Raw genomic sequence first — 22676 nt, 5'->3', positions numbered from 1 at the left:
GCCATAATCGAAAGGAAGAACTGATTAATTGAAGTTTACCGTTGGAGCTATGGAGGAGAGAACAAAACCACAGGAAGAAAAAGAAGAGTAAAATGACTTATCCAAGTTTTTCACTTTCCCCTTTTTTCTTAAATCCTTAACTTTAAATGGGTTTTAAATTCATTTCACTCAAAAAGACCAAAATGCCCTTTTATTATTCCATTTCTTACTAATTTGTCTTACTTAAATCATTTCTTATACTTTACCACTTATTCAATTTAGTCTTCCAAATTTTAATTCCTTTCAAAATAATCACTAACCTATTTTTTGGGGTATTACATGTTCCATGTCTATGACATATAAATCTGTAGGAAAAAATAATACATCCACTTTCACTAAGATATTTTCAATCACTCATACTGGTAGATCACAGATCGATCAACCAACTGTATGGTTATTCCTGTTTTTTTCAAATGCTCGTTAGTAATCATTTTATAAATAGAAAATGACATAACATTGATTGAAGCTCCTATGTCACACATTGCACCTTTAATTTTAAAATCACCTATTTTACAAGGTATAGCGAATATACATTGATCATTCATTTTTAGTAGGAGATTTCGTTGAAAATTTGTAGAGAATGTTCTCCCAAATTTAACTTTTAGTCCCCCATTAATTTTCTCTTTGTACTGTAAATTTTTTTAAAAAAATCTAGCATACCTTGGTACTTGTCGAATTACTTCAAGAAGAGGTATGTTAACTTGAACTTTTTGGAACACCTCTAAGATCTCCCTTTCTTTAGCTCTTTTATCACATTTTATCAACCTTGATGGGAAGGGTGGTGGCTTGATTTCATGAGAAGAAACAGAAGGGTGTGTGCCAGACGTACCTTGTATTTCTGGAGGTTGTGTTTCCTCTTGTTCTTCCTAATGTGCGACTTTTTTTGCTGGAACTTCGGGTGTGATAATTATTCCACTTCGGAGTGTGATGGTACTAATACTCTCTCTTGGATCATTTTTTATTCCAATTTCCCCATTGTTTGAGCTAGTCGACTTACTTGGTTATCCAACTCTTGAAGATGTGTCTCGGTTCGACTTTAGAATTTTTCCTAAGATGTAATGAACTTTTCTTATGATCTAACTAGTTTGTCTTATGAAATTGCTAACTTTCCAATGATTTCTTCCAACGATGGCTTTTGCATTTGATATTGAAGAGGAGGTCTTGGTTGATAAGATGGCTTTTGATTTGCCACATAGCTGAAGTTTGGGTGGTCTCGCCATCTTGGATTATAAGTATTGTTTTATGGGTTGTATTGTCTTTGTGGAGGACCTAGAAAGTTCCCTACGACATTGATTTATGCATTGCCTTCTTCTTGTATCAGCGGACATCAATCCGTTGGATGGTCTAGCTTCGTGCATATCCCATATGCTCTTGTTGCTCCAGATTTTCCTACAACAAGTGAATTAAGTACTTCAGTTAATTTATCTAACTTATTTTCAAGAGAAAATGTACTTATCTCGTGAACCCGTCGGCTGGGTTCACTTGAAAACTATTGAGAGTTAGTTGCCATGGTTGAAATCAATTCCCTTGCTTTTGTTGGGGTCATGTTGACTAATGCTCCTCCACTGGCGGCATCTATCATTTTCATTTCCATTCATAAAAGGCCTTCATAAAAGTATTGAATGAACGCTTTCTCATTTAATCCCTGTTGCGGACAATGTGCGCAAAGCTTTTTAAATCGTTCCCAATAGTCATAAAGACTTTCTTCGCTCTTTTTCTGAATTGAAATAATACTCCTTCGTAACTCGCTTGCTTTAGCCGATGGAATAAACCTGTCAAGAAATATTTGACTCATGTCAACCAACAAATTAACTAAATTCAGAGGTAAATAAAATAACCAATCTTTAGCTAAGTCGGTAAAGAGAAAGGGAAAGATCTCAATTTAATTTGATCTTCGATAACTCCATGTGGGTTCATGCTAGTTCAAACCATGTTGAATTCCAACAAGTGTTTGTGTTGTTTCAAGTGGTTGTAGTTAACGCTGAGTAGTATTATGATAATAATCGCCTAAGAAAACTCAGTAATTCTATCGGACAACGTAAGCAAGTCATAACAATTCGTTCTGGACTTACAATAATTGCTTGTCATAACAAAAGATTAGTATGAGTGCTCTGTAAAAAGTCTAAATATGTGAGGTTGCTTTGAATATATTTGAATAAATGCTTGTCTTTAACTTATTTATTTTAATTCGATAGTTTTGCATATTTATTTTGCCTGGACTAAATTTTCTGTAATCATACTTTATAATATTTTCTTGCTTTATTACTAATAGTTTTCTAGTTTGACAAGACTATAGGAATTAGCTTGTGACAACTAGTTCTGGTTGTGGTGAAACTTAAAAAGAATCGACCAATCCCTGAGGAGACGATAACTCACTTACCCTATATTACTTTATTCGATTGTGTATACTTGCATAGAATTGCTTGCTTTAGCATATACATTTACAAGCGATCATGTTTTTGGCGCCGTTGCCGAGGATTGGCAACTAACGAAATTTTTATTTTTCACCATAACAATTTTTTCTTGTCACCTTTTATTTACTTAGTTAACTTATTTTATTTTCTTTTTCTTTTGAATGATATATCGTTGCATGACCCTGAGATCTCCTGGTAAACCATTAGATCCATTCGACCATAAAATTGAACAGTCGTTCAGACAAGGTCGACGTAACCAACGAACCAGAGAGTATATGAATCAACTACAATTTCAAGGCAACAATATGGGAGATCATGCATATATTGATGTAGCGACAAATAAATTTCAGAGAGAAGTTGCAAGAGCACGATCAATACATGATCAAATAAACCTAATTCTTGTCATCTAAATCCAGGTATCGTGGCACCTGAAATACAAGAAATCCATTTTGACCTGAAACCAATGATGTTCAACGTGCTAAACTTCATTGGTAAATTTTGTGTCTCACCTAATGAGGATGCTAGACAACATATCCAAGTCTTTTTTATAGTATGTGATTCATTCCGACAACAAGGAATGCATGAAGATGTTCTTAAACTTAAACTTTTCCCTTATTCCCTATGATATAAAACGAGAGCTTGGCTTAGTGGAGTTCCTTCAGGTTCAATGGAATCTTTGGTGGATTTATCCAATAGTTTCCTACTTATATACAATCCACCCAATATGAATACACATCTATGCAATGATATTTCACGTTTTCGCCAAGGTGATGACAAATCAATGTACGAATGTTGGGATAGGTATAAAAGTTTACTTCGCAAGTGTGTAAACACATATTTCATGACTGGAATCAAGTCGTGATGTTTTACAATGAAGTTAATGCACCTACTCGAAAGATGTTAGATGCCTCAGCAAATGGCACTTTACTTGACAAAGCACCCGAGGAAGCCTTTGATATCCTCGACAAGATAGGAAATAAAGACTATCAATTCCCAACTACAAGGCTGGGAACCAGTAGAAAAGCATCTGAAGCATGTGAAATTAAGGTTAAGGATTTAGTAGCTGCTCAACTTTCTTCCATAACTAATATGTTGAAAAGTTTGTAGCATCCTAATAAGGTGAGAGAAGTCAAAGCAACCAGTAATGCATGCATATTAACAATAACCCCCACTCAAATACATACAATCTTGCATGGAGACAACGTCCGAATTTTTCATGGGGAAATCAAGGGACCAACAACAATCAGGCAGAAAATTGTAATAGGCCATAGTATACTAACTCGGAACATCAACATTTTCAGAATCAGCATAATCAGATGCCTTGGCAAAACACTAAAGGTATAACTTCTTCCTATAATACCAACTCCAATTTTAACTCCTTGGAATCTTCATTGTAGGAATTCATGGCCTCGACAAAAGATTTAATGGCTTCAACAAAGTCTCAGATGCACGAGCACTCATCAACAATAAAAAACCAAGGAAATTTGGTACAAAGTCAAGCTGCTCTTTTGCAAAGCCATAGTTCATCCCTGAGAGCATTAGAGAACCAAGTGGGTCAAATCACCACAGCATTACATTCTCTCCCATAAGTAAATCTCCCAATGATATTGAAATCACTAAACAACAAGGAAATAAGCAGTGCAATGTACTTACACTGAGGAGTGGAACACATATTAAATAGAATGACAAGTTGGGGGGGAAATAGCTCAAAATTCTAGCCAAGGCATTACATAACCAGAAGATCGAGCTGAAGATGTGGAACATGATAAATTTTTCGAAGAGAAAGAAAAAGATGACGGCTCCGAAAATCGTCAACCAGATAATGGGATATTTATGGCCAAGGCCATAAATTCCTCAGCACCAACAACAAATGATATGAGACCTCCACCACCATTTCCTCAAAGATTGAAGAAACACAATGATGACATCCAATTCAATAAATTTGTTGATGTTCTAGATCAGTTTTATATCAACGTACCTTTACTTGAAGCCATCAAGTAGATGACTTCGTATGCTAAGTTCCTAAAAGACATTGTCACAAAGAATAGAAGGGTAGAAAATGTTACCACGACAATAGAAATATACTCTGCAGTAAGCGAACTCCCACCGAAAGAAAAATACCCTGTCAGTTTTATGATATCATGCTCAATTAGTAACAACTTTCTAGGATGAGCTCTTGTTGACTTAGGGTCGAGCGTAAATTTGATACCGAAGTCCATATTTTTAAAAGTATAAATGTATAACGCTTGCCCAACCACAATTATCCTACAGCTAACTGATCGATCTTATGGGTGTCCTGAGGGCAGAAAAGAAGATGTCATTGTGAAGGTAGAAAAATTCATATTTCCAGTTGATTTCCTCATATTGGACTGTGAAGCCGATGAAAACACACCTAGCATCCTTGGACGACCCATTTTGTCCACTGGACAAATCTTAATAGATTACGAGAAGGGAGAGTTCATGATGCGGGTAGGAGAGTAAACCGTCACAATCAATGTCTTCAACTCCGTGAGATATGTGGACGATTTAGAAGAATGCCAATGCATTAGAGACATGGACTAAATGGAAGAAGAGGAAAAACAACTCTTGGCCACGGTGAATTTTTAAAGATAGATGAATACAATACTTTGTGCCACGACTTTATGTCCATGACGCATAAACATGAATATCATGGCCCAGGAGAAAAATTTTCAGAAGAAGATTCTGATAGCTATGGCATTGTCAATAGTTTTTTGACTAAAGCACTAAACGGGTTTCCTGCCAACGACACCAAAGAAGATTACGAATGAGAATAAGAGGAATAATCTAGTTTCCTCCATACTAGATCAGGTATGAAATTCGAACTCTTAGACTTTAATGAAGTTAGACCCCCAGAATCATCTCTACAGCATGCACCCAAATTGGAACTTAAAACTTTGTTATCACATTTGAAATCTGCCTACCTAGGTAGTGATGAAACTTTACCAGTGATAATTTCTGCTAGTCTAACCTCCGAGCAGAAGAATAGTTTGTTAAATGTTTTGTCATAGTACAAAAAAGCTCTCGGGTGGACCATGACAAACTTGAAAGGAATCAGTCCTACTATATGCATACACAAGATCAACTTATAAGACAGTCATAAAACTTCAGTGGAACCACAAAGAAGACTAAACCTGATCATGAAAAAGGTAGTCATGAAAGAAATCATAAAATAACTAAATGTGGGAGAGATTTATCCAATATCTGATAGCTCATGGGTCTATCCGGTGTAGTGCGTGCCAAAGAAAGGTGGTCTGACCGTGGTCAAAAACGAAAATGATGAGCTTTTAACGACTATATCAGTCACGGGCTGGCGAATATGTATGGATTATAGGAAGTTCAATAAAGCCACAAAGAAATACCACTTTCCCCTTCCTTTTCTTGACCAAATGCTTGATAGGCTAACAAGAAAAACATTTTACGGCTTCCTTGATGGATATTTAGGATATAATGAAATAGCCATAGCACCGGAGGATAAAGAGAAGACTACTTTCACATGCCCATATGGTACCTATGCATTTAGACGAATGTCGTTTGGGCTATGTAATGCTCCAGCAAACTTTTAGAGATGTATAATGGCCATTTTTCGGACATGGTAGAAGAATGCATAGAAATATTTATGGTTGACTTATCCGTCTCAGGCGAAGATTTCAACCGATGTCTCGACAACTTATCTAAAGTAATGAAACGATGTGAAGAAGTCAGCCTAGTACTAAATTGGGAGAAATGCCATTTTATGGTAACCGAGGGAACAGTGCTGGATCACAAAATTTATTTTCAAGGCATTGAAGTTAATAGATCCAAGGTGGAAGTAATTGCAAACCTACCTCCACCCACCAACGTGAAAGGCATATGTAGTTTTCTTGGACATGCAGGCTTCTACAAGAAGTTCATAAAAGATTTTTCTCAAATCTCAAAACCTTTGTGTCTTTTGCTTCAACAAAATCAACCATTTGTATTTAATGATGATTGTTTAAATTCTTTTACAGATCTAAAGAAAAAACTTTCAGCAACACCAATCGTTGTTCCACCATACTAGAATGAACCTTTCGAGCTCATGTGCGATGCTAGTGATTACGTAGTTGGGGTGGTGCTAGGGTAACGAAAAACTAAACTCTTTCATGTTATCTACTATGCTAACTGTACTCTTAACGATGCACAAGTAAACTATACCAACACTGAAAAAAACTTCTTGCAGTAGCATTTACATTCGATAAGTTTAGGCCATATCTAATAGGAACTAAAGTCATTGTGCATACGGATCACTTTGTCATTAAATATTTGATCAATAAAAAAGATGCAAATCCTAGACTATTCAGATGGATACTATTACTACAAGAGTTCGATTTAGAGGTCAAGGATAGAAAGGGTACGGAAAACCAAGTAGCATATTATTTATCTAGACTAGATAACAAAATTTATTTTCATGAAATGAAAGATATTCAAGAGGATTTCCCTGATGAGAAAATTTTATTTGTCATGGTTGTGCCGTGTTATGCTGACATAGTTAACTTTCTTGTTAGTGGTATTGTGCCTCCAGATTTATATAGCCAAGGCCAAAAAAAGTTTAGAAATAATGTGCGACATTATTACTGGGATAAACCGTTCCTATTCAAGCAATGTGGAGACCAAATAATCAGAAGATGTGTCCCAGAAGAAGTGCACAAAGAAATTCTACTTCAATGTCACTCATTACCGTATAGAGGACATTTTGGTGGGATGAGAACAGTGACGAAGGTTCTTCAATCCAGTTTCTATTGGCCAACATTGTTCAAAGATGCGCATGAATTCTACAAGTCATGTGATAGATGCCAACGAACAGGGAACATATCAAATAGACATGAGATGCCATGGCAAAATATTCTGGAGGTTGAGCACTTCGACGTTGGGGGATAGATTTCATGGGACCCTTTCCCACATCTTTTGGTGATCTATACATACTTTTGGCAGTAGACTATGTGTCCAAATGGGTGGAAGCCATCGTAACACCTAAAAATGATTCCAAGGCTGTGTTGATATTCTTACACAAAAATATATTCACACGTTTTAGAACACCGCGAGCTATCATCAGTGTTGAAGGCACACACTTTGACAACAAATTAATTGCCAAGGCACTGAAAAAATATGGAGTGTGACATCGGATAGCTATGGCATATCACCCCCAGAATAATAAACAAGCTGAAGTCTCTAATCGAAAAATCAAACAAACCCTTGAGAAAATGACAACCCAAGCTGAAAGGACTGGTCGCCAAAGCTAGATGAAGCCCTGTGGGCCTATCGCACGGCATTTAAGACACTGCTAGGAATGTCCCCATTCAAACTCATCTACGGTAAGGAATGCCATTTTCCTGATAAACTTAAACATAAATATTATTGGGGTATTAAGAAATTACACATGGATGCTCAGCTTGCTGGAGAAAGAAGACTCTTGGAACTGAACGAAATGGATGAATTCAGAGCTCACGCTTATGAAAATGTATGTCTATACAAAGAAAACACAAAAAGATGGCATGATAGAAAAATTTTGCCTAGGCAATTTTATTCTGGACAACAAGTGTTGCTTTATAATTCACGACTCAAATTATTTCCAGGCAAGCTAAAATCAAGATGGTTAAGACCGTTTCATCATACATCAAGTCCATAACAATTGAACAATAGATATCAAGAACCGAGATGATGGATCCATTTCCAAGGTGAATGAGCAGAAACTAAAGGAATACAAAGGAGCACCAATCATGCGTGACAAACCCGCATCAACAGCACACGATGCCCAAGAGTTTACCTTACTTACCTGAAAAAATATTTGTTGCCTAGGAAAAAAAATCTAAATTTTGTAGATAAATAAATTAAGTTATTTTATGCACTAATTATTTGTTTTACTTTTTTTCTTTTTATTTATTGTAGGCATGCAAGGTACACATGGCAGCAAGGGGTGAGAACTTACGAATGAAAGGAAGAGAAACCCTAGAACAAAGAATATTTTGGCGGCAATTGTAAAGAGGGAAAATATATTTTCTCCACTTTATGCCAAATCAAATATTGAGCCATTAATACAATAGCTTTTCCCCTTTCGTTTTGACCAAACTACCCCGAAGAAACCACCCATTAACTTTCCAGAAAAACCAACTTACACTCCATCTTCCTCATCGTGCACACTATTTTCTCTCCCTAAAAAATTTTCCCTTCAAAATTTCCCCACGTAACCACCGCGAAAAACATTGTACAAATAGTATCATAGCCAGATCAAAGAAAAATCCAACCCCAGTAGTGAGTTTTGAGCTATTCCAGACGGCTGACGCCGACGCATGATTCAAAAACCTCCAAAAACGGCAACTATGTTTGGAGGATGGTTTCATTTTTCCATCAGAAAACAAACAACCGTTCGGACCAGAACTGATGGATGTGATTTAAAAACAAAAATGGGAGAAATTTACTAGACATCATAAAGTCGTAGCTTCAGACATGGTTCAGGAATTTTATGCCCATTTTGAAGACCCATCCCACCACAACGTTTATGTAAGGGGGGAACTCATTCGGTTTTCCTCATTAACACTTAACCGATCTTTCAAGTTGGGAAAAGTGGAGGATCAGCATAAGAAGTTTGTGGCTAAGGAGGACCAAGAAACTTACAGTGGAGTACTTGAAGACCTCTATTTTGGGTGGGCCAAATTTGAGGGAAACATACCAAGGAAATGGTAGATCGTCGATCCCTTAAACCGATGGTAAAGCTATGGAATCACTTTCTCAAGGGAAAGCTAATGCCAACATCCCACAACACGTCCGTTCTAGTGAAAACATTTATGTTGTTCTACTCAATAATCCATGGACGAGCGATTAATGTTGGATAACTTATCTTCGAGGAAACACACGAATGCGCAAAATGATATCAAGGTAATCTATTTTTTCCAAACTTGATAACTGCTCTGTACAGGAAAAAGAAGGTCCCTGAAAAACCATTCGAGGACTTCATCAAGTATAAAGAGGGAATAACTAAGAAGAAAGTGACAGAGTTAATGAGCTTTGATGACAATGCCACGTATGAAAGTCTGGAGAGAGGAGTAAAATATGTTACCGCAGCTAGAATGGAGGCAGTGGTCACTTACATGCGAGAAACTCGTGAGAAGATCGAGCGTATGGAAAATCACATGGAGATCTTCTTGGGTTATGTTAAGGCAAGGGATGAACAACTCAACGTATTTTTCAAGGAGCTGCTCCCAGTCACCAACGAAGACCTACCGACCTTCCCCAATGTTATCCTGAAACACACTACTGGCGGCAGTACATTCAATGCCTCAACACAGAATATTCCCCCAAAGGTACCCACAGACGTTCGTCTACTAGCTACTCATGTCTCGCTCATACCAGAGGATGGCCACGGTGACATAGATGAATTCCTCATCTCCTCCTCCTTATCTACTTTCGAAAGCACTCATGAGATTCCACCCGAATTCTTTACCGATGAAGATTTCACTCCAGTCCCTACTGAACCCGCACCCGAGCAAGCAATAGAGCAGTCCCTCATTCATCAAGCAACGCCGCTACTCATGTCTCGCTCATACCAGAGGATGGCCACGGTGACATAGATGAATTCCTCATCTCCTCCTCCTTATCTACTTTCGAAGCACTCATGAGATTCCACCCGAATTCTTTACCGATGAAGATTTCACTCCAGTCCCTACTGAACCCGCACCCGAGCAAGCAATAGAGCAGTCCCTCATTCATCAAGCAACGCCAGTTCCTAAAATAGCTCAAAGCTAAACTCCAGTTCTTGCACAACCCACTCTCGTTGAAGACCAACAAACACCAGCACAAGCCCTAATCACTAAGAGATGCATTAAGCGAACGACATGATGTGTCCTTCAGCCATCTCCCTTGACTATTAAAGCAGTAGATATGGGATAAAACAATCCTCCTTTTCCAAAACGATGCAGAACATGTGTGTCCAGTCAAGCCACACTACCACAGTAAGATCACATTTTTAATTTTTTTCTTTTTATATTTGTATTTGCATTTAGATACATGTAGTTTATTTTTTCATGCATTGAGGATAATGCATCCCTCAAGTTTGGGGCATGTATTGTAGCAAACTTTGTTAAAAAGAAATTGATGATATTTGGTTAAAAATTTTGGTTATCATGATATAAACATGTTAAGCCTATTGTTTGGAATAGATTAGGGATACCCGATGATGAATCCATAATTTAATTTCCTAGGCCAAAATTATCTTTAAGACTGTCGAAATAAGAGAACCAACCTTAGGCCTGATTCTTTGAAAAATTATAAACACGATTGTAGGATGTCTTTACTTAATGTAATCACTAAAATTTTTATAAAAGAACTCTTTGCTTTTCGAGAAATCAAAAAATTTTAAGGTTAAGGTTGAACTCCCTAGTATTTCTGACTCCAAAAAAATTGATAAATAACTAGGAGTAGAAATCGAGATTGAAAATAATTTGACGCCTTGACAAAATAGAAACACTTACTTGAAATTTCTAATTACTTTAATACATAGACTGATTACAATCACGCACACACCATAGCAAGAAATCTTGACTAGGGAAGGTACTTGGCTGATATGACAGTCGAACATGTTGAGGCTAAACTTTTGCTGAGGGTTGAAATTTCAAACCACATGATTTTCTTAATACTGCTTTGCCATGATAATCTTAATTTTTTTTCTATAGATATTGTCCATTGCTTGAGGACAAGCAATAGCTTAAGTTTGGGGGTGTGATAACTCCATAAAAGTACTTTATTTCTAGTCTTTTTACTTAAGTTATTTCTCGTCTAAACAAAGTATGCACAACATAATAGTTGCTTCTAGTTTCATTTAGGTTATATTTTCTTGTGGTGGATAAGTGTTGTTTAGGCAACATTTATTTTGTTTGACTGTGTTGCCGAGGAGAAAGGGCTTGTGTGGATTGTTTCTGTGCAGAAAATTTACAAAGGAAGAACATTTCAGTCGTGACAAAGTATTTCACAAGGGCCATTGGAATAGAGAAGATAAAGACAGTGAAGAGCATATTTATCTCGCTAAGGCAAGGTTTATCTTGCAAGTTTGAAGCGAATATGAAGAAATTGCCTATGTCACATGCCAGCTGTACGACTACCTTCACGTGCAAGTAAGCCCTCAAGATTCTGACAACAACTAGATGCCTTTCCTTTTTTAGCCTGAACAAGATAATAACGGGTATTTAGGGAATCTACACTTATGCAAAACTCTAGGAGATTTCCCTTAATAAATATCCAGCCACAGCCACCAAAAAGAATGGGCAAGGAAGTAAGCTTTAACTGAAGCGTGAGCGAGCAACTGCAGTGCTTCCCCACCATTTTCTAACCGACCGTCCTTGGTATCCTACATTGCTAGGCTATAGCAGAGCGGTGGTCAAACCTTGAGAGTGGCTGGCCGCCAGAGCAGGCGTGGTGTTGATTAGAGATGTTACAATAGAGCCCCCGATTTTGGCAGTCGTTCTTCCTTTGTTCTTAATTTCTTTACATTGTTTGGGGTTGTATTAAAACGATGATACTTTGGTTAACTTTTTTTATAACACCATGAATTGTTTTACTTGGTGTTAAATTTTGTTTTGCCTAAACAATTATTTTTTGCTTTATGAATGATGAATTATGATTTTACTCAGGACTGTTTTGTTCATTGTTTAGATATTTTTCCTTGACACTGTAAGAGCTTCGAGAGATTTCCTGGGGTCTTGGCGAAACACGTCTTGACAATGTAATAGTGTTAAGAGATTGTCAGTTGTCTAGATATTGATTCTTAGATTCGAGAGAATTAAGATAGATCTACGTGAACAATGGAATTGATCCATGATGGTAATGTTCTAACTTGTCTACCTTATAGATAAGGAGAGGGTTTTAATCGACTAAAAGGGATAGATGCTAGAGTAGGATAGACAATGATTATAGTTCATGCCGAGAGGTATTGCTACAATAACTGACTGACAAACTAAGGGTCGTAGTTAACGCTGAGTAGGTATTGCTATAAAAATCGTCTAAGAATACTCAGTAATCCTGTCGGGCAGCTTAAGCAAGTCATAACAATTCGTTCTGGACTTAGAATAATTCTTTGTCATAACAAAAGATTAGCATGAGTGCTCTATGAAAAGTCTTAATATGTGATGTTGTTTTGAATATATTTGAATCAATGCTTGTCTTTGACTTATTTATTTTAATTCGATGGTTTTGCATATTTATTTTGCCTCGACTAAACTTTAATGGAATCATACTTTATTATATTTTCTTTCTTTATTACTAATAGTTTTCTAGTTTGACAAGACTGTAGGAATTAGCTTGTGAAAACTAGTTCTGCTTGTGGTGAAACTTTAAAAAAATCGACCAATCCCTGAGGAGACAATAACTCACTTACACACTATATTACTAGATTCGATTGTGTATAGTTACACAAAATTGCTTGCCTTAGCATATACATTTACAAGTGATCAATAATAAAATACTAAATAATGATTTAAAAATAGTAATAAAGATAAAAGGGGTTTTAAATTATTTAAAGGAATATAATGAGATAAAAATTAAATAAACAAATAAATAAAATAAATAAATTGGGATAACGAAAACTTATGGTAAAAGCAACCTTAGACTTTAGCTTTGTCTCAAATTCCTCGGATCATCGAAACAGATCTTTACTCCAAGATTCACGTCGGGCTTACAAGGACAATTCTTCGCTACCAACTCGAATTATGTTGTTTCAACAATAACTGATTCCGATCTCAGTTTCCTCTTAGCAAACAATTTTGCTAAGTGTGTTCTCGAAAAGTCGAATGTTCTTCAATAATCCAATCCTTCTTCCAACGTTAACCATTACAATATCCAGCCCAACGTCAACTTTTGGTTTTGAAAATCATTTTGATTTGAAAAGTAAGCTCAAAAAACATAGAGAAAAATCTGAAGTGATTTAAGTGCCTTACAATTCTCACATTTGGAATTGAGCCTTCGCTTTAGCCTTCGGCTTAAAAGAAAATTAGCTAAGCATGACCAAAGTCATAGTTAGCATATTTGAAAACAAAATTTTAAAGGGAAATAAAGGAAGTATGTGAAAAATAGAGAGAAATCTAGAGAGAAAAAGAAGATTTTATTCTCATATGAGAGAGATTATGTTTCTAGGCTTACCCTGAAAGGGTATTTATAGCCTTCAAAATCCTAAAAACAAGCTTAAGATAATTCCTAAAATAATATCTTAAATCCAAATTAAAAAACATAAAACTATTTAAACTAAAATTCCTAAAACAAAGATAAAATAAAATATTATTTAAAATAATATCCTAAATCCTAATTGAAATACTAACATCTATTTAAACTAAAATATCTAAAACAAAGATAAAATATAATGTTTAAAATGTTATCCTAAAACTTGAGTTTAATCCAAATCCAAATTCCAGAAACTTGTGGTTGATCTATTCGTTCTTCTAGAAGCGCTGACTGGACCTTTTAGAAACTACCACGTCATATTGTGTCATGTCCAGAGTCGTGCCCATGTCTCCATCTGTGACCAAATAATAAAAAAATTACAAAATGCACTCGTTTTATTACTAATTCTGGAGAGTAAGACCCTGCACAAAAATAAGCATAACACAACCAAATCAGCATAAATAAATCCATAAGATCGAAGAATTTATGAGAAAATATTACCGATTCAAAACACTCATCAGGCCAATACCCCTTTACCCTTACAAGCTCAGCACCAGCGCCAATTCTAATAAATTAAACCGTGCAGCCACTTGTGCAAGTCTCTAACTCATCACAAGCTCTGCAACCTTATTGGAAAGGGAGAAACTTGTCATGGGTTGGTCGTTCTTTCGTTTCTCTTGATCATACTGTAAATGTAAGACAAACTTTGCAACATGAAGAGAACCTAGGAAAAAAATAATAATATGATGATTTCTTCGGCAAACGTGCCATCAAACATGAACTTGGTCAATGAGAATGAAATCGCCTCCTCTTCGAGAATCCAAGCTAGTTCAAGCAGGCATCTATCGAATTCATCCATAAACGCCCCTAGTCCAAAAATGGCTGCACAATATGGACAAAGAGTGTGAGATATTGTGATTAATCTACATGAGGCCTGGAAGCGAGGGAGTTTCTGTCAAATACTTCCTGGTGCTTCCCCTGATGCCCACGACATTGACGTTTCAGTAAGAGATGACAATGTTAGGCCTACCTAGGTTCATCAGAGTTTTAACCGGAGAGTTGGGAAACAAGCTCATAGGAGAAGACTGGTATATGAGGTATTGTTCCATAGACTATAATACCCATAGATATAGCTTTCATTTATATAAATTTCTACAATAAGATGCTTATGTGTCGTGCTTAAGTAGATTGTCTCTTATTATTGGGTGCAGCTAAACTACCATTTCTTTCCCATAGCAGGTTTGTCGAAACGAATCTAAAAATTAGGGTTTAAAGGTTTGGCTCGACTAATTTTGATAGGGAGGCAGTGGTGGGTTAATGAATGTTGTTCTTGTTGAAGAATCAAACCTAGAATGCTCTAGACTCGATGAAGAACAAAGTGGGATGAATAGGGAAAGTGATGGTAGCAATTATGGTCTTTCAGAGTTTCTTTTAAGTGCTGGAAACAAGGTAAGACAAGATTATAACAAAATAACCAAAGGATAAAGAAATTGAAAATAAAATATGATAACCAAGAAATAAAAAAGATCTCCTTTATGAAGGTGAACAGTAAAGATGATTGATGGTGTGGATGGATATGTGGAAAATAGATGGATAATGTCCTATCGAGCCCTCCTAGTCGCAATGAAAAGGCAAACACGATAATATGGCTCTGACCAACCCTCCTAGTCACGATGAAAAGGCAAATTGGAGTATGAATATTTATCTCCCTCACAAGAACTTGAAAGAACTCAAGGAGAAGAAGCTTTGAAGGCACAAGGCAATCAACACTTGAAAAAATGAACTCTCGTTGTATTATTAATCAAAAAAATCTTATTTACAAAGTTGAATAAATCCTCTTTTATATAGGGGTTGAGTTCTAAAGGTCCTAAATAACTAAACAATAAAATAATAATAAACTAAACATGTTTTAACTGTAATTCCTAATAAAATAATAATAACTAAAATATTGTTTTAACCCAACCTTAATTCCTAATAAAATAATAAATCTGATCCTAAAAGATAATTCATCATCCTATATTAAATTATATTACAAATAATCAATATAAATATTGAAAATTCGTAATATTTACAAAATCACGTATTAATCCCGTATAGGATTTCCTGCATGCACCGTCTTCAGTAAAATGACCATATCGTGAGTTCCCGATATCGAATTGATGCAATTAAAGAACCGTTGGAAAGATAAGATACATAGAGTTGTATCTCCAGAAGACATGTTGACCTCATAACAACTGGATCTCCTTCAAAAAGTTATTGTAAATATGCTGCTATTAGACCCTTACAGATGAATGCTTGAACTGCGACTTGAAGCTTGTCTTTAAGAAGTTTGGTTCGGCCTCGTGTTATAGGGCCAAGTGGTAAAGTAAATTCATCATCCTTAGCTTTGGGGTGTGTGGTGCATGTATCAAATTTGAGGTTTCCTTAAAAACTGAGAAACATGTAGTTCGAGGGGTCCCTACAAATCTTTGATTAGGTTTTGATTGGGCACCCAAAATGTTTTTTTTCATTTTAATAAGATTTAATTTAAATATTAGTAAAACAAAATTTTAAAGTCTGCATACCAAAAATTAATTTCGAGAGTCGATTATGCGTAAGGAAGGGTTAGCACTCCCACATCGCCTTAATGTACCTACTCGATTGATTAGTTATCTTTGCAATGAAACATACAAGTTAGAATTTAATTTAATTTAAGGATGGAAAATAGCAATATTTAATTATTTCATATAGAGAAGAAAATGCCTCTAATGCCTTAAAGTAGTCAGTTCTCTTTCCAATTGAAACAAGGAAATATCACCATTCTATTCAAAAATTCATTACAATCCCTATTTCAAATTCACGAATGAAGATAAAGAAATAAAATAAAGAAGTAAATTAAATAAAAATTATCAATCATTTTAGAAAGAAGAAGGATGTTCGATTATTTAAAGACATCAACATCAAACCTTTTATAAGTTCTAACGATCTTTTCTAACAAATTTAAAAAGACGAACATTTCTTTTTCTCTCATTCCTAAATTTTAAGTGAGATAATATTAGGGAAATGGGATACTTTCTAATTTTAGAATTATCAGAAGTGACTTTCTTATACCTTAAGATAGTCATTTCATAACGACCCTAAAATAAAAAAAGTATTACCCTTAATCAAGTTATTTGATCAAATCAAGTTATTTGATCGAATCAAGTTATGCTTATGAAGTTCTCATACATTTCAAATTAAATAGTATCATTAGACTAAAAGCATATTAAGACGTACATAAAGAAATCTCCACATAAAATAAAATATTCATATAAAATGCATATGTACACATATATTTAAAACTATAATATATTGTATACAAAAGATATAATATATAAAATTAATATTCATAAACTAGCTTGTAATATGAATGTAATAAATACAATTTAAATATTATACTTTACTATATAAAAACTTAAGCACGAGACTTGCTTAATATTCACACGCAAATATACACAAATATAGTAAAATATAATATACATTAATAAGCGTATAATATATGCATAATAGACAATTATAGAAAACAAATAAAATATTGATAAATGAATAATGCATGCACATATAAATTATAATAGTCTAGAATAAAATTGTGAAAATGTGGCAAGTGAAAATACAATTAATGAAGACTAAACCTACTTAGTGAATAAGAGACTAAATAATAAAAATGAAAACTTTAGTGGTACAACAATCAGCAAAAACAAATTTCATGGAACCAAACAAAAATATCATATAATAAATGAACTTGAAATGCAATTAATCAACAAATATTAAACATGACTAAAATGAAAGTACTTAAAATAAAACATCGAATGCAAAAATATATAAAACAGAAGCAAATCAACATTAATGAGTAAAATGAAATACGCATAAAAAAGAAGGAAAAATCAGAATTCTCATATAAGTACATTAACTAACAAATTAGGAATAAAATAAAATGCAGGAAAATAAAAGGCTCTAAATAAAATTCTAAAAAAAAATAAAATCACATTAAATTAAAAGGACTGAAATTTAAATTTTGGAAATTAAAGTAAAAATTAAAATAACAAAATTAAAGGGTGAAAATGTAAAAAAAAAATATAAAATCTAATAAAATAATTTAGAGATTGAATTTTAATTTTTACACAAACAATAAATAGCATGAATCGTGCCCAGGGTGGGTTATTGTGAGGTCGTAAATTAGTTCGAATATTTTTTAGAAGTTAGTAATTAAAAGTTAGATATTAGTAAAGAGTTAAAATTTTACTCGGGCAATAATAATGTGGGTCTTACCCCAGGGCGGGTCACCACAAGGCCGTATTAAGTGTTCGAATAATAATAAATTAATAACAGTGACTAAAATGCAAAAAAAATAGAAACATTTTTAATATTAAAATAAAATAACACAAAAATTATATAAAATGGAATCAATATGCCAAATCCGAAAGAAATAAAAAAAAGAGATTACAAATCAAAATGTAAAAATGCGCTAGATTTAAGGAACTAACAGGTGATTTACCCGAAAACTTTAATATATATGCTAATGTTCTTTTTTGTTTCGGGTCATTTTGAACCCTACACTCTAAAAAAAACTCTCTTTCTTTTTCTTTTTCTCTCAACTTCTCCTATTGGCATAACCATGACCGACCTCAACAACACACAGACGCACCACCACCCACCATATTTCGGTGGTGTTCTTCACTTTGGCCACAGACCCTTGCAATCGAGGAACCCAAACATAACCCTAAAGTAAGAAAAACTCATATAATTTTCATCCTAACTCTTTCCTCTCTCGATTGGAATACCCACCAAACTCACAAACCCATGACCAACCACCTTATTTTAGGGTTGAAAATAACCTCTGACCGTCACCAATGACATTCCAGGAGATCCAAAACTACCCCTAAATGACCCCCAAAGTTTCACCCTCTTCTCTAGTCCATGAAAATGCCCCTAAATGACCAAATGACCTTCGACCTCTCGGCTTCCTAGCCCTAACAGAAACTCGAGCGAGAAACTTTGTAAGACCAAAGGTAACACAAACCACTCTATTTTCCTTTTTTAATTTGGTTTGAAAAACCGAAGAGAAGACCAAAAGAAAACGTAAATGGGGATAAAAATACCTCTGAAAAATGGGTTTTCTTTTTGTGTTGTACTGCTTTCTTTGTTTCAAAAATAGGGAGAAAAAATAAATATTTGTTACAGTGTTGTTCTTGTCCAAAGAAAAAAAGGGAGCCCCATTCTTTACATGTTTCATTTTCGTTTTATATCATTTCCTTACAAAAATGAAATTCGAAAATCATTTTACAACTTTTTTCCTTGTTTGCTTGCATGGTCGATGACGGGGGCTGTTTTGGGGCTGCCATGGATAAGGGACCACTACCAGAGCTGTTGTGGCTTGATGTGGCCATTGGGACCACTGATGCAACACCTGATGTGGAGATTTCACTACTGCTGTAGGAACCATCGATAAACTACTTGGAATATGGATGGTAATAGTTAGAGGCAGTGACAACTAGGGAACCTAGGGTTTGGTTGTTTCCCAAATGTTAGCATGTGGGCTCAAGTTTGCTATTGGGCTTAGGGTTTGAATTTAATTGGGTCTGGGTAAATGTAAATGGGTTAGGATAATGGGTTTTTTGTAATGGGTATGTGAATTTAATTTGGGTTGTATTTGAACAATGGACATTCCAATTTGGACATTTACATTTGGGTATTAAATTTTGGTATCCAATGTTTTGACTTGATTTTAAATTTTAAAATGCAAAAATAAGCATATATAGTCATCAAACCCAAATAAATAAAAGTTTGAAACTCATCATTCATGGTCAAAATCTCTCAAAGCCTACTAACTGTTTTTGTTCATGCCACCAATGCCATTTGAAGTGATCCAATATCAATTTAATAACAACCTCAAATCATTATTCGATCGCTTCCAAACTAGTTTGAATTGTTCGGTCAAAATTAGGGTATTACAACTTTCCGTCTTTGCTCGTTGTTGTAAGAACAAGAATGTAACAAAGATAAATAGTGACCTAATTTTGTCTAGTCACATTATAACTCCATCTTTTTAGCACCATCATACTTCTTTTATCTTCTATTTGTTTATTCCACCAATTTTCAATCAAAATGGTGAGCCTCACTGAATATTCTTACTTGGTTTGTCTCAATATCACATATTTTGGACCTGCAAAAGAAAGTTACCATTAATTAGTACACTTGAGGGTTAATTTCTCTCATTTATTTATTTTTATTTTTCTTGTTTTTCCTTTTTTTTCTATATTTCATCAATTTTCCTTTTTTTCTAATTTTTTCATTTTTCTTCTTTTTTTTTTTTGAAAATTTTAAATGAGAAACTTTGAAAATCGCTCTCACTCTTTTACAAATCATATGAAAATATCATGCCCGAAGGTCTTATAGATAGCCCGAGGGACTTATCATCTTGCTCAAAAGACTGATATATGACTCGAATGATTTAATTATCATGCTCAAAAGACTTATTGATGGCCCGAAGGACTTACCAATTTTGAAAATAATCTATTGGGTAAGAAACTTTCAAAATAACTTTCTTACTTTAAAAAAAATTCATTTTCTGAAAATCTTAAATGAGAAACTTTGAAAACCGTTTTCTCATTTTTTTTCAAATATCATATGGAAACATCCTACCCGAAGGTCTTATAGATGGCCCGAGGGACTTATCATCTTGTTCGAAAGACTGACAGATAACCCGAAGGACTTAATCATTATACTCGAAAGATTTACTGATGGCCCGATGGACTTACCAATTTTGGGAAATAGTCTATTGGGTAAGAATCTTTAGAAATTGCTTTCTTACTTTTGAAAAATTTCATTTTTTAAAAATATTAAATGAGAGACTTTGAAAATCGTTTTCTCATTTTTTACAAATCATATGAAAACATCCTACCCGAAGGTCTTATAGATGGCCAAATGACTTATCATCTTGTTCGAAAGAATGAGAGATGACCCGAATGATTTAATCATCCTGCTCGAAAGACTTACTGATGGCTCTAAAGACTTACCACTTTTGGAAATAGTCTACTAGGTAAGAAACTTTGGAAAAAACTTTATTACTTTTAAAAAAATTCATTTTCTAAAAATCTTAAATGAAAAACTTTGAAAATTGTTTTCTCATTTTTCATAAATATCATATGAAAACATCTTGCTCAAAGGTCTCATAGATGGCCTGAAGCCTGAAGGACTTATCATCTTGCTCGAATGACTGAAAGATGACCCGAAGGATTTAATCATCATGCCCGAAAAACTTACTAATGCCTCGAAGGACTTACCAATTTTGGAAATAGTCTACCTGGTAAGAAACTTTGGAAATCTCTTTCTTACTTTCAAAGTTTTTTTGAAAATCCTAAATGAGAAATTTGAAAATAGATTTCTCATTTTTTTACAAATCATATGAAAACATCCTGCCCAAAGGTCTTATAGATGGCCCGAAGGACTTATCATCGTTCTCTAAAGACTGACATATGATCAGAAGGATTTAATCATCATGCTTTAAAGACTTACTGATGGCCTAAAGGACTTACCGATTTTAGAAAAAAGTATACTGGGTAAGAAAATTTGGAAATTGCTTTCTTACTTTTAAAAATTTTCATTTTCTTAAAATCTTAAATGAGAAACTTTGAAAATTGCTTCCTCATTTTTTACAAAAATTATATAAAAACAACTTAGTGGTCGGGTAACATGCCCCACTTTAAAGCAATGATTCTTTTGTGGAGTGGGCTTCTCTGTTCTTCAGGTTCTGCCACTATGAACATGATTTGTTGTATTTAAGGTTCAAATTATAAATTTCTCTTCTTGATATTTTAACATCATGAATCTTCTTTTTCATTGGAAGTTCTGTAAAAAGCATGCATTTATGTGTAAAAATATGAATGCAACTAAATGTATCACTGTAATGTATTTTTTTTTTTTTTTTTTTTGCAAATGATGTTCTTGTGGATGTAAAAATATTGACTCATCGATCATCTTTTGACTTTAACATGGAGAAATTGACCCTCTTTCACTTAATCACTCTTGTTCAAAGTTTACTCTAATGTTAGTGGGGTAACTTGTCAATTCAAGCTTGCATTTTCTAAAGAACAATCTGATCATCTTGTGACGTCATGAATTATTTATCTCTTATTTTGTTTCTTCACTAAACAAATTCAGATGAAGTGTTTTTTAGTTGAATTCTTGTTGTGATTAGGTATATGATCTTCACACCTCATTTGGGTGCAAAACTTTCAACCTTGAGTTGTCTTACTCTTACATCATTTATCAAAAATCACATTCTACCATATTGTAAAAATGAATATGAAATTGGATCATATTATTTTGTAATGGCTCAAGGGCTTCTCTTTATGAGGTATCATAACTAGATGGACACCCAAAAAGAGATCAATACTTCCAACAAAAATGTCATGCATTTTCTGAAGATACCAAAAAAATCTCAAAATACACAATGCCCCTTCTCATTGAGGCAGTCTCCTGCCTCGTAATCGATTACTGATGTTGATGATGATAACTTCACCAAGATGTGTGAGAAGTTTTATTCTTGAGTCTTTTGATCTTTTAGACCATATTGCTTTGAAATAAATGGAGAATATCTTCATTTCTTCTGTTCCATTTATTTTGCTTGCTTTAATTTTTTTATTTGTTGCCTCATCAATTCAAGGATCTCATTCATTCTTGAGAGATTGTTTTGTTTGAAAATGTTATTTCTCCTTTATACTATTTTTTGAGTTCAAAAGAATGAAAAAATTACAAAACAAAATGGTGCCCCTTACTTTAGGCTCACAATTAAAACAAATAATCATTTTTAATGAATATCAAATTTATCAAATATTTTTCATTTTTTCAAAAAAATATTGCTTTTTGACAAGTTTCAAGATCAATAGGTTGACTTTAGGTTAGCTTCTTATTTTTATAAGGTTTCGATCATCGGATTGTCCTTCATTTCTCGGTCATTGTAAACAATATGACATGCCCACTATCTTGGCTTGGCATTTTAATCGGATGTAGACAAAATGATGCAAC

The sequence above is a fragment of the Hibiscus syriacus genome, unplaced genomic scaffold (genome assembly GCF_006381635.1).
Source record: "Hibiscus syriacus cultivar Baekdansim isolate YM2019G1 unplaced genomic scaffold, ASM638163v2 tig00000340_pilon, whole genome shotgun sequence".
Lineage (NCBI taxonomy): Eukaryota > Viridiplantae > Streptophyta > Magnoliopsida > Malvales > Malvaceae > Hibiscus > Hibiscus syriacus.
This window is presented reverse-complemented; position numbering follows the sequence as displayed.